The sequence below is a fragment of the Haliotis rubra genome, unplaced genomic scaffold (genome assembly GCF_003918875.1).
Source record: "Haliotis rubra isolate DU_JTF1 unplaced genomic scaffold, ASM391887v1 Scf1423, whole genome shotgun sequence".
NCBI classification, from domain to species: domain Eukaryota; kingdom Metazoa; phylum Mollusca; class Gastropoda; order Lepetellida; family Haliotidae; genus Haliotis; species Haliotis rubra.
Window position 1 is genome coordinate 70,469 of NW_025765363.1, and position 13,295 is coordinate 83,763.

Below are 13,295 nucleotides of genomic sequence, written 5' to 3' on the forward strand. Positions count from 1 at the left end.
CTTGAAACCTAGAAGTCTAAAGTAAAAACAAATGATAAACGTAGCCATCAGATTCAATAGATAAAGTGCAAGAATGTCTGTACAGCTTCTGATATGTTTTAATTGTCATGTAGTGACATAGACAAGCTTCTTGACACCAACTGGTATCAACTGTTATGTTAACTCTATTGTGATTAAATCAATCAATATCTATCCTAGCAAATAACAAGTAGTGGGTGATTAAAACACAGATATATGTATATAAATTCCACTATCTACTGGAAAGAGCAGTTTAATGACGATATTTTGTTGCTGTAAACGGAGCTCATTCTGCAGTTGCCCGCAGTTGGTGCTTCACAGGGGTGCCCAGCTAACACACAACGTTTTTACAACGCTTTCTAAGGGTTTCATAAATGTTTCATGAAAACCTGTTTATGATGTTTCTAAAACGTTTTGTATAAACGCGCATGCGCGGTGAAAACCACATGTCATGTCAGGCGCCATTATGAAAGTGTACCCGACACATGGTCAATAAAATGAATGGAAACACGCCATTGTTTGTTCCTTTCGAAACGTGGTGTCAGAAGGAATCATGTAAGAAGCCACGCCGATGCCCTGAACGAACTTTGTAAGTGACATTGTGCCATAAACTGTGATTAATTTGCACGTCATGTCTGAATTCAAGGCCTCGGATAATTTCACCTTTGAGCGACCGCAAGGGTGGCCTGAGTGGAAACAACGTTTTCTTTGCTCTTTCACGCTGTCTAAATACTAAGATCAGGCTTGTGAATTACAAGTAAGTTCACTCGTCTACGCGATGGGGAGAGAGGCAGAACATATCATGAAGTCGTTTCACTTATCTAAAGAGGACAAAAGAAAGACTTCAATTTCGTGTTGAAGCAGTTTGATAATCACTTCATCCCCAAGAGAAACGTGAATCACGAGAGGGCACGTTTTAACTAGAGATCATAACAACCACCTGAATCTGTTGAAGCATATATTCGTCACGTATAGGAACTTGCTTAATATTGTGATTTTGGTGACAAAAGGGCGAATACATACTTGTATACATACATATTTGTACTGCCTATGATGATCAACGTAAACGTGTTATCCCTGTCGATGTTTTTCACCCATCCAACCTTGTGTAAATTAAATCGACTGATGAGTAATGCTACTCCTCTGGTTTTAAGAAATCTTGCCATGTTCATCTTCTATGCTAACAATCGTCGTCGCTGCAGCTTGAAGGCTGCCAATGTATAACGTTGTACCATGGGCCGATGGCCTACATTCACATGAATAAAGACTATACACAAACGTGATCGAATTGTCACATGAATTCTAGACCAATATTTACAAATGATTACAAAGATTACAAATGGAGGCTCAACTGGACCTTGAAACGGCCAGGGTGCTGACCGTGGTGCTACAGACGTCACAACAATGCCAGGTCAAGTCACCATAGCAACAGGGGACACAGACAGGGTGGATCAAGGAGCAGTGTGTCACATGCCCGGTAGCAAGGACATAACAACTCATCGACACCAAGTTGTGTCCAATGTGGATGTCAGCAGCACACAGATGAAGCTAAATCCCTTTCAAGATTCAAACGATGTTTGAAATGTCACAAAATGGGACATTTTCAACAAGTGTGTTGCACTAAGGATGTGAATGAAGGAAAACAAACGATTGTTATTTCCTTGGATCTGTTCAATGTGAGGAGACAAAGGCTTGGCACGTCAGCCTTTGTGATTGGAGGAAAGCCTGTCCCAGTAAAGATTGACACAGGTGCGGACACATCAGTGTTGCAGAGACACTCAGAGTCAAAATTAAGTTGAAACAGGATGTATGTTCCCTATAGTTTGTCTACTGCCAAAAGAGTGCAATTTCCCACTCCTACTCAAAGTAAGAGCGGAGTTAAAGCGCATGGTGCAAGACGGCATCATTGAGGAGGTGACACAGCCCGCTGAGTGGTGTGCTCCGATGGTTCCTGTTGTAAAACGCAACAAGAAAATCAGGATATGTGTGGACTTGAAAAACGTAGCTGTTAAACGCAAGAGGTACATTCTCCCTATCTTCGAGGACGTAATTCCAAAGCTGAATGGAGCTCGCTACTTCTCTGAACTTGATGCATCAAGCGGATTCCCCACCAGATTCCATTGGATCCAGAAAGCAGTCTCTTGATGACCCTCATCACCCCCTAAGGTCGTTTCTGTTTTAACATGTGCTCTTCGGAATTACATCCGCTCCAGAAATTTTTCAGAGGAAATATTGAGAAGTACTCAAAGGACTTGATGGCTCAGAAGCTATTATGGACGGTGTCCTAATATGAGGGCTAACTTTCGAGGAGCACAACAAGAGATTGAAGTGTCCTCGAACGTATGAAACGCTCAGGCATGAAACTGAACCGGGAGAACTGTGAAGTCTGGAAATCATCAATCAGGTACTTCGGACATGTGATTAGCAAAAACGGGGTCGAACCTGGCCCAGAGAAACCCAGGCTATCAGGGCCCTAACGGCACCAACAAATACCACCGAGCTTCGGAGAGCCAAGGGCGTGATAAACTATCTGGGACAGTTTTGAGAAAAGGTTGAACCCATTTTTCGTCCAACGAGTGACCTACTAAAAACTGATGCAATGTGGCCCTTGGGTCCTGCCCAAGATGCAGCATTCTTCGGTCGTCAGTGCTGACGCACTTACTTACAGCTAAGGAGCTTCACAGCATGGCGACAAACATTTGCCAATGGCATTCTATTCACGCACCTTAACTCCTGCTGAGACTACGTATTCTCAGATAGAGAATGAATGCCTAGCGAGTGTGTGGGCTTGCGAACAGTTTGCAAGATACCGGTATGGACTGGAGTCATTCCAACTACTGACAGACCATAAGCCACTGGTACCCCTGATCAACAAATCGGAATTGGATAAATCACCTATCATATGCACACGTCTGCCTGATGCGTCTGATGCGATTGAAAGTAGTAGCAGAACTTGTAGCAGAACTTGTAGCAGGAAAGAACATGGTGGTGGCAGACATGCTCTCAAGGGCGCCACTGAATTTTAAAGATAGTTCCAGTGCAGCAATGATGCATAACCTTGTAGAGGAAATGGAAGCCTTCACAGAGTCCGTCCTTGAGACCAAGCCTATGTCTGATCATAGACTCACAGAGATTCAGGATGCCACGACACAGGACAAGTAGTCACATCTCTGACTAGGAACGGATGGCCTGCGACATAGAGATGTCAGCACGAGCATAGTACCCAGTCAGAGGTGAATTTGCAGTGTCCACAGACATACTACTGTACAGAGACAGGATTGCGATCCCTAAAAGTATGAGAATCGACATCCTCAACATAATTCATGAGGAACACAAGGGACTAACAAAATGTCGTGAACGTGCCGCAATGAGCATCTGGTGGCCCAAACTCAATCAACACATTCAAGAAAAAGTATCGTCCTGTACGTTCTTCCAGGTTAACTTATCAGCACAGAGGAAAGAACCATTACAACCAACTTCCCTGCCTGATCGACCATGGCAAAGAGTCGCCGCCGATCTACGTACTTTCAAGGACATCAATACCTTGTAGTGATTAACGAATTTTCTCGTTATCTTGAAGTAGTGTACCTGAAGGCACTACATCAAAAGGTGCCATTGGACAGCTCAAGAGCATATTCTCACGATGGGGTATACCGGAGGAGCTCGTGACAGTTTGTAGCTCATGAATTGGTGCGATTCAAGAAGCAGTATGGATTCAAACACACAACCTCCTCACCTCACTTCCCTCAAGCCAATGGTATGGCTGAAGCTGTTGTGAAAATCGCAAAACTTGCTTTGAAGCAGACTGATCACTTTCTCGCTCTGTTAAGTTACAGGAGCACTCCAATACAGTCAACAGGGAAAAGTCTAGCCCAGTTGATAATGGGGAGGCAACCCCTTGGCTCTATCCCAGTGCTAGAGATGGTGTTGCTGCCCAAGTGTCTAGATTTCCACGTCGTCAGAAACAATGACAAGTGCCACAAGGAATCTTCAAAGAAATTCTCCAACCAACATCATAGTATGAAAACTCTGCCAGAGTGGAAACCTGGTGACGAAGTTCGTATCCAGATTGATAGAGAGAAAGGTTGGAATACACCAGGTGTTGTTCAGGGATGTGCCTTAACGCCTAGATTATGTGTAGCTCTGTCAAGGATGGAATTATGAGAACAATAGTTCCGCATACATACTAGTGACGTTTAATTCGTAGCTTCAAGTTGAAGTAATCAATTGGGATGAATTTTCCATGGACTTTAAATGATCATTTTAGTTTAAAGTGAACTGTTTAGCCTTAAAGATGAAAAGTTGATTTGGTGTTGACTTTCAGTTATAGTTGTGATAACAGGCTTCAGTGTCAGGTCAAAAGTATTTAGGAATGTGTTTACTTACCAGCAGTATGTTTATTGTTTGTTGAACCGTTAAGGTTTGGTGAATTTCCAAATGAGACAGTGACCACGTTGACAAGTTATCTCAAAGAAAGGGAGATCTCATCACAGCTAAGGAACAAGGATTGTTCCCTATATTTTTTCAGAAATATAACGACACGAGCCTTTTTTCTGCCCAAATCAAAGATTCGGATCTTTGGATCTGGGACGGTCACATCTGGGACACCACGGCAAAACCATGACTTAGGATAAGGCTTGTTTTACAATAGCGATAGCAACGGGCTGGTCGTCGCCGTATTTTTAATCTTCGAAGGGAAAGAACTCTATTTTCTACCGTCTACTAAATAACTTGAGTCTACTCTATATGTTGCTGGGAATCTGTTTCAACAAGGAGACTTAAATGCAGATTAATTTACGAAAGAAGACAAAAGGGTAAAAATATTTACATTTGAAAATACAATTGAGATATTACTTACAAGAATACCACATGTCACCATTGCGCCAGTCTGTAGTGCCTTGTGAAGTCGTTGGAACAGATCGTGGGGACGGGATGTGTAAGATTCAAGCAAAACAGTCTCAGCAACTCCTCCTGTTAGGGCCAGATAGGCCTCGCTCGGCAAACCACCATCATTTACCACACAGTATGATCCGTACATCCTGAACAATAAAATGTAAAGAATAAAAGGCAAACTTATTGCCAGTTACATTTTCACTGGTGTATGATTTGAACTTATGTCATATATTTGTTACTGACTGTTTTCCTTTCAGAATCAAAGCCCCCTGACGAACCGGGTTAGAATTGTTCTTCAGCAACCCATGCTTGTCGAAAAAGGTGTCTAATGGGATCGGGTGTTTGAAGCAGGTCACCACCGCATGCCAGTTGCTAGATGATTTCGCTAGATGACGTACGTACTGGCGTCAGTGCAACAACTGAGAGCTGAATGCTTTCACAACAGACAAGAAAATGAGAAAACACATAAACTTTGCGATCAATCCATGGGATACAGAAGCCATATTTGCAATAACTGATTCAGAAGATAACATGTTCCTCTTTTCAAATGTGTAAATATATTGATGACATCATCAGATAAATAAAATCGATTCTGGTATCACTCCAAGTTATCTATTGTGTTTTGTAACTTCGTTGCTTAACGCCACACTCCAGCTTTTTGATCGGTCCTCTGTAAATAGTTGAGTTTGGACCAGACAACCAGTGATCAACACCATGAGCATTGATCAACGCATTTGACATGTGTCAGCCAAGTCAGCGAGCCTGACAACCACATTCCGTTAGTCGCCTCTTGCGACAAGCATGGGTTACTGAAGATCAATTCCATCCCAGGTCTAACATTCTTCCAACATAAAACAAATAAGACCTATTGTTTCATATCCTCTCGTTTTGTATCGCTGGATATACACTGGATGACACTCATATATAAATTTCGGTATTGAATATGACAGAGAAATGAGGCACTGTTATCCTGTTCATTTTAGATAAAATTAACAAACAAGCATGTGGTCATGAGTTATCTCATTTGAGACATACGTACTTCGCTACAGCCTTCTCCACCAGGGAAACCCACAGTTCGTCGGAGGCTGTCCAAGACGCAGCACCATAGAGCTCAGGGGCGGCCTTCCCTTGATACAGGGGAAAAGAGTCATCGATATAGATGTCCACCCATTCTCCAAACTTCCACAGCTTGCAATGACAGATTCCTTCTGTCTGAGCGTATGATCCAGTGTTGATCACCTTAAATGCGACAATTGTCTGTAGTATATTCATAATTGTGAAGATGGCTAAATGTTACAATATTAGATTTGTCCACATTCTAAACTCGGAGAATCCGCTGCGTGTCATCATTCGAGACCAACTCGTGTTATTCCGGGACAAGCCGAATTGCGTCTTCTTGGAGGTTACGGGGACGTGGCGAGTGGTGACGAATGGCGTGTCAAATTTGCCAACGTAATACATCTTGCGAAATAACGAAATCATCTCTAGGTTATCACTTCATTTTTTACAGACCAGGAATATAGCTTAGTTTTCAATACAGCCAGGAACACAACCAAGTAATATTTAAAGTACACATACCTTTTTCAAAAGTCGAGGCTTGTCAGCAAGGTTTGACAGCATGGATAAGAACCAGCACGTGCCAAACCCTTTTGTTTGACATCATACCGTTCAGTACCATGAACAAAAAGTTGTGGATTCTGGAGAAATTTCTGAAATGAAAGAACCAACTTAGAGGCAGGACAGACACAGACGATGTATGTTGTCATTTGTGCAAAGATTTTCCTACCGCGGCGACAGAAATACAGACATATTTTAAACGGTATCGTATTGAAAAGGCCGAGAAGGGTATCGGGGCTCACTCACTCGTTAACTAAACATCGATAAATATCGGATACATAACCTTCAGCAAAAATGCCAAAAATGTCTCTGAAAGAAATAATTATATTTCACATCACTGGTGAGTGGTGACATGTTTTTGCATGGATTATTAACAAAACAACGTCCTAAGCAAAAGTTAGAAGAAGAACCTGAATAAAGTCCCAAATTGGTAAATTGTGTGAGGAAATTTTAACTTTCTTCTTTCACATAAGTTGATATACGTTATTATTGATTACACAATTTTCATATCTATAATCATGAATATGATTTTCCTATCGACGATACTTCCGATCGTTTGAGCCAGCCCTACTAAATAGAATGGATACTTTTAAGGATGGGTTGCTGAAGACCTATTCTTACCCGGATCTTCACGGGTACCGAATTAAGTAAACAAACATGTAACAACTCGCCTAAATAATGCTTTGAACTCGAAAATGAATGTTACACAGTTCATATTAAAAGCATCTGCTACGCCACGGCTTTATGTTACCGATATGTTTCAAAGTTATCGCCCCTTATGACAGCAGGGCCTGTGCTACTAGCATAATTTATATGAACTTACATGCGGTCTTTTCCACACGTATTTCTGGGTAGCACAGCTTGTTTCTGCTCTGCTTGGGGGAAAATCTTCATCTGTCCACGGGTCACGTTTAGTCTGGTTTGCCTGACACTTCGGTGTTTGGTCCTCAAATCTAACGTGGCATACTTCAAGGCTGATCCTTCTGGGTCTTCAGAATAGCCGTCCTGAATGTCAAGGTTCCTGAAAGCTCGAGACATGTCACCATACGAAGAAGCCATCTTCGTCCGCGTTCACACTCTACACAAAAAAGAAGCATTTACATCAACTGTCCCATAGGGCAGGCATAATATTTCAGCGAAGATATGCATCACACACGACAAAGAGTGAGTGAGTTTAGTTTCATGCCGTTTATAGCAATGTTCTAGCAATATCACATGGAGGTGATGAGAACAGAAGGCTGAGTCGTAAAAACAAAACGATTTCACTAAACTTGATAGTTTTCACTTTGACAACCCTCGACGATTTGGTCTTTGAAGATTTCATTTGACTTTATAGACAACAATTTGTAGGCAAGGCAAGGCAAGGCAAGGCAAGGCAAGGCAAGGCAAGGCAAGGCAAGGCAAGGCAAGGCAAGGTTATATCATCCCAATGTATAAATTCATACTGCACAGTTCATTTTCACTGAAATGTATTGAAATATCTTTATTAGAAATCAAAACTACAGTCATTTATGGTCAATCAGTCTGCATATCAGCTTATGTCTCAATAGCAGGAAAGTACACGTATTCGTGAAACATAACGTTAGATCTATTGGGGATCCATCTTGTTACAAGTGCAGTTAAGCATAAATAAGTTCACAGTGGGGTGTGAAGTAGGGTGGGATTAACTATAGTCTGTTCGTGAAAATGAAGCTTTGAAGAAGCTGACCTTCCTGATCCAGCAGTGCTTAGTTTCACGAATTCACGAACAACGTAACCGAAGACTGCCTTCAACTTGAGAAGGACTGCCTTAGGCCAACATCGTGACACCAGTGAAGTATGCAGACTCCATGTTGTTAATGCAACTTCAATAAAGGTGCTGTGTAAGGTGGTTTGAATATTTTATTGTGTACGTGTTTGTTGAATACATGACACGTTCTTTTTGTGATAGCAACTTCTTATTCTTTATCACGACGTTTCAGAGCTAATTCTTGCTCCTTCATGTGGTGAATGCTGAGTCAATGGACAGAGTGAATACAAAGATAAAACATGTTTACACAAGGCAAGATGGGAGAATGTACAAAGGTAACAATACAATCATTTAGAGTGAGTGAGTGAGTTAACATTTATCGTCACATCGGCAACATTTCAGCCATATCGTGACGAAAACAATTAACTTTATACAAGTACTTAATGGTGAATTGTAAAAACCTGTGAACGAAGGACAGTAAAATAACTAGACTATCACAGATTCGAATTTAAAACTAGTAATTAAATCTAAAACAGTTTAACTATAGATGACAATGCAATATAAAAACAGGCTATAGATCGCCAACAACTGAATGTAGATCACCATACTAAAGTACTGTCGGAAATAGAAAAAAACCCCTGTTTTTAGGGTGTTACTCTGTATCCCTAAAATTTACACAACTGAAAATAGCATATGTCGAAATAACCCACTAACTTGGGGTTCAGTGAGATGCGTAATAGGATATCCAGAAAAGCATGTTTACTCGTAAAATCGGGCAAAACTGTCCAACCAACATCAGAATGAGGTGCGCGAAAGATGCGTTTGTGAAAGGAGAGGGGGGGAGCGTGCCGTGAACTGATCCACTACCCACTCGAAGGGGGAGCAGGTGTGAAAACTTCGCACACGTGATTTTCGTGATCCTCGCAGTAATCACTTACTACGCAATGATTCGGAAGCATCGTGTTTCTGCTCGAGCATTTGTATACTAGTATCTTGAAACGTGGACTGTTAAAAGAGGATTAAACTCTGCAGGTATTTGAATCTTATCAAGTCGCACATGGCATTTGACAGAGTTTTGAATGTTTAAGTAGAGGAACAAACTGCTGGTTCCGGTTGCGCATGAAACCTAGGCGGTCGCGTGTTTGAGGCGCTCTCGCTACCCACGGATGACTATGCCTAAACACTGCTGAAAAACAGGCAATGTATATGAACTAAACCTTACAGTTGGAAGGCAAAGTATTGAAGGTAAACTTCTTTTCAATTTCAAAACCGTTCGATAAAACAATTGAAATACACACGCCACGTGGGGATGTCTGACACAGCGAGAGCAACACGTGCTACAGCGAACATGGAAGAAATTGTCCAAAACTCAGAAAAAAGGTTGGCTGCGCTAATTTCTAATTCCAAAACAGAACTTCAAGCTTCCATATATTCCCTTAAAAGTGAAATTTCTGACATTAAACAAACAGTTAGTGGGGTTGAAACGCCGCGGTCTCACAACATGATGACGATTTGAACTCTCTCCGTAACGAGATAGCTGAACTCAAGAAAGAAAAGTTGATTCTTGAGAAACAAGTGACTCTAAAAGATATACATGACCGGAAAAGTAATCTATTGTTTTATGGAATTCCGGAAGAACCCCAGGAAGACGCTGAGAAAACTTTGAGAAAGTTCATTACTAAATCGCTTAAGTTCAGTGAGGACCGAGCCGACACTATGTATTTTAAGATCGTGCATAGATTACCAAAATCTGAAAATCAACGCCAGAATAAGCCTTCTGCCCACCGTCGATGATTGCTACCTTCATTCATATGTCCGACAGAGACGCCGTATATGGAGCCACAAAGCTGTTGAAAGGTACTAATTCTAGTATTCAGACCGACCTACCAGCTCTCATGAAGAAGCAACGAGCAATCCTTGGACGCCAAGCGACTACTATTCGGGACAGAGGTCATATTGCAAACGAGAGATCCAACAAAACCTACGTCATCTTGGAAGAAATATGATTAAACTTTGAAAATCGTACAGTGACAGTCATCTAATATGAACTCCCAAGTCATAATGTAAACAAAGTTGACAGAAATGTTCTTTCTACAACTTCTATTGACGATATGAACCACTTGCACTCTAATATATAATCATATATGATTTCACGCCAAAATATTTTCACGCCAAATAGAGTGTTTTGCGTTGATAAGATATTTTATTTTTTGTTTGACCTAAGTAATTGTTGCATTTCTTGATTTTGAGTTTCAAACGTTTCAATTTCTTACAAATATAAATAGTTGGACTACAGGTATCTGCTACACGTGGACTGCGTGCAGATTTCACCGGCCTGGTATGAACACGTGGTCGGTCTTCTGTTCAGTTGGGATGACTCTGTTTGTGACTGTTTTTTGTGTTACTTTTTCGTATATGGATTAATATGGATTAACTTCATGCAATATAAATGTAAGTATCATATTTAAGCACATTTTAAGTATACGATTGACGTTAAAGTTGTCATCCGTGGGTACTCCGACACGAGTACACTTCCACTCCGCCAAAGGAATATGGCATTTTATTTTATTGAAATTTTCTTGTTGCATATTTTCCTACTCTTCATTACATTTCAACATGACGTTACCAGTAACAAAATGAAATTTGTTCTGTCAGATAACATTGTTTCTATGGAAAGTGTAAAACTTTGCTGCATCGCCAACTTTATGTTCCATTTTAACATACTATTATGGATACGATAAAAGTTACATCGTTAAACTGTAGAGGCTTAAATGACAAAGTTAAACGTAAGGAAATATTCAGATTTTTAAAAAAGAAACGTTCTTCAATCTATTGTTTGCAGGATGTACATTTCACTGAAGACATGGACAAACAGGTCACAGGCTAGGCTCGATTATTTCTTGGTTTCACACAACATGATTCCCTCCATAACAGATACGTCAATAGAGGCTAGTTTTAAATCGGATCACTCTCCTATATCAATTACCTTTACTCTAAATGAAATAGACCGCGGAAAAGGATTTTGGAAATTTAATAACTCCCTTTTGAGAGATCAAAAATATGTCACAATGGTTAAACATATAATCTCAGAAACGTGTTCACAATATGAAAACACAGATGCGAATGAAAATGAATTTACTATTGACGATCAGTTGTTCTTTGAAACATTATTGCTATTGATACGAGGAGAAACAATTAAATACTCATCATATAAGAAAAGAGAAAGACAGAAAGAGGAAAATAGTGTGACGATTGCCTTTTTGCAGTTTTAAATGTATTGGATATCTTTGCAAGATTCTCAGGACTAAAAATGAAAATATCGAAAAAACAAGGCTTATATGGATAGGATCAAAAAAGCGCTCGAGAATGAAACTTTGTCCTCAAAAGAATTTAACCTACTTGGTATAACATTTACGCTAGATACTGACGATATAGTCGAAGAGAATTACAAAGAAAAACTTAGAACATGTGAAACACTAATGTATATCTGGTCTGCCCGTAACGTTACTCCGCTCGGTAGAAATGTAGTTCTAAAATCACTAATCATTCCAAAACTAAATCACCTCTTTGGCACTATTCCTAAAGTTACAAACGCATTTCAACGAAAATGTTACAGATTTATTTGGAACAGTAAACCTGATAAGATAAAAAGAAAACAGATAATTAGTGATAAAAAAGATGGAGGATTTAATATGCCCAACATAAAAGGTATTATTACCCACGTGGTACTTCGTAAAGGGGTTTCATAACAAAGTATTCTGACACATATGTGTCATAACACCTTCGATTGATTTGATTGGCTAATACGTGAACTTTGACATTACCGGTACTACTTTCATCACTCATTCCATTCATGATTTTCATTCAAAAGTTTTCACACATTCTGAAAGCATGTAAAACGAGAACACTTCTATGAAATTAAATAAAATTTATTTTTTAGTGTAGTTACAAGCACAAGTGTTCAATCCTTTAATAACTAAAATGTCTGTTCATAAAAACGAAAATAAAACAATCTAAATAAGTAAACAAATACGTCTGCTAGGACTATCGGGAGTGTAAACAAATATGGCGTCGCCCGTAAAAGTTAATGACTTGGTCAAAATTGACGGACAACTGGTTGGAAGAGTTGTGAATATTATCAGGCCATTGAATACATTCAACGTGTATGTTGTCAGGACTGCACAGGGAGAAAAACAAGTACCTAGACACAGACTGAAAGTGTTGCCCGAGACTGTTTCGTGGGTCCCTCCCCCAAATTTGCCGATTGGCGATTATTGTGATCTGTCACAAGAACTGATTAATGAACTCTTTAGAGAAGATGAGAATGATGTAGATCTTGGCCTAGATGCTAATTTCGACACAAATGATGAAGTATGGAATAAAGAAATTGATGACTTTCTGACCAAAAATGAAAATGAAAACACGGCTAAGAAAACAAAATACGACTTGAAAACGGTCTCATTTTATTTTAAAATGTTCTGCAGGAACACAGATCTCTTGAAAAATCCCCCACTCGAACTGAATCAATTACTTTGCAAATTTTTCATGGATGCCAAAAAAGCAAACGGGGACGAGTATGAGCCATCGTCACTCCGCGGATTTCGATCAAGTTTGGACCGCCATTTGAAGAGATTGAACTATCAAAAATCAATACTACTTGACCCCGAATTCGATCTAGGGAGGTGTTTACGTGTAAATTAAAGCACGTGAAGGCGGAAGGGAAGGGGAACTTACCTAAAGCCGCCGAGGCCGCGTCACAATCCGAAATAAACAAACTTTGAGAAGTGGGTCAACTCGGAGAGGGGTCTCCCGATGCTATTCTTAACACATTGTGGTGGAATAATACCATGTTTTTTGGCTTAAGATCTGTCCGTCCACACAGAAATATGCTCTGGGGAGATGTCTCACTTCGAGTTGACAGTGAGGGTCAGGAGTATCTTGAGTACTGCGAGCGACAAACCAAGACCCGCACCGGTGCTAATCCGAACGACACAAGACGGATTCCCCCGAGAGTATGGGCTGTACCGAGTGACCCTGC

The 13,295-nt window shown here is 40.4% G+C and overlaps 1 long non-coding RNA gene across 1 annotated transcript in view; it reads right to left on the reverse strand.

Annotated features, from left to right (window-relative positions):
• Window positions 1-412: 412 nt before the first annotated feature.
• The window catches only part of LOC124269142, a 32,680-nt gene continuing 19,797 nt past the window's right edge, over window positions 413-13,295 (reverse strand). Inside the window, exons 2-6 of the long non-coding RNA XR_006896440.1 lie at window positions 7,352-7,606; window positions 6,490-6,620; window positions 5,951-6,150; window positions 4,877-5,057; window positions 413-422 (exon numbers count right to left, since the gene is read on the reverse strand). This is a non-coding gene — a long non-coding RNA (uncharacterized LOC124269142). The remainder of the gene's footprint in view (window positions 423-4,876; window positions 5,058-5,950; window positions 6,151-6,489; window positions 6,621-7,351; window positions 7,607-13,295) is intronic.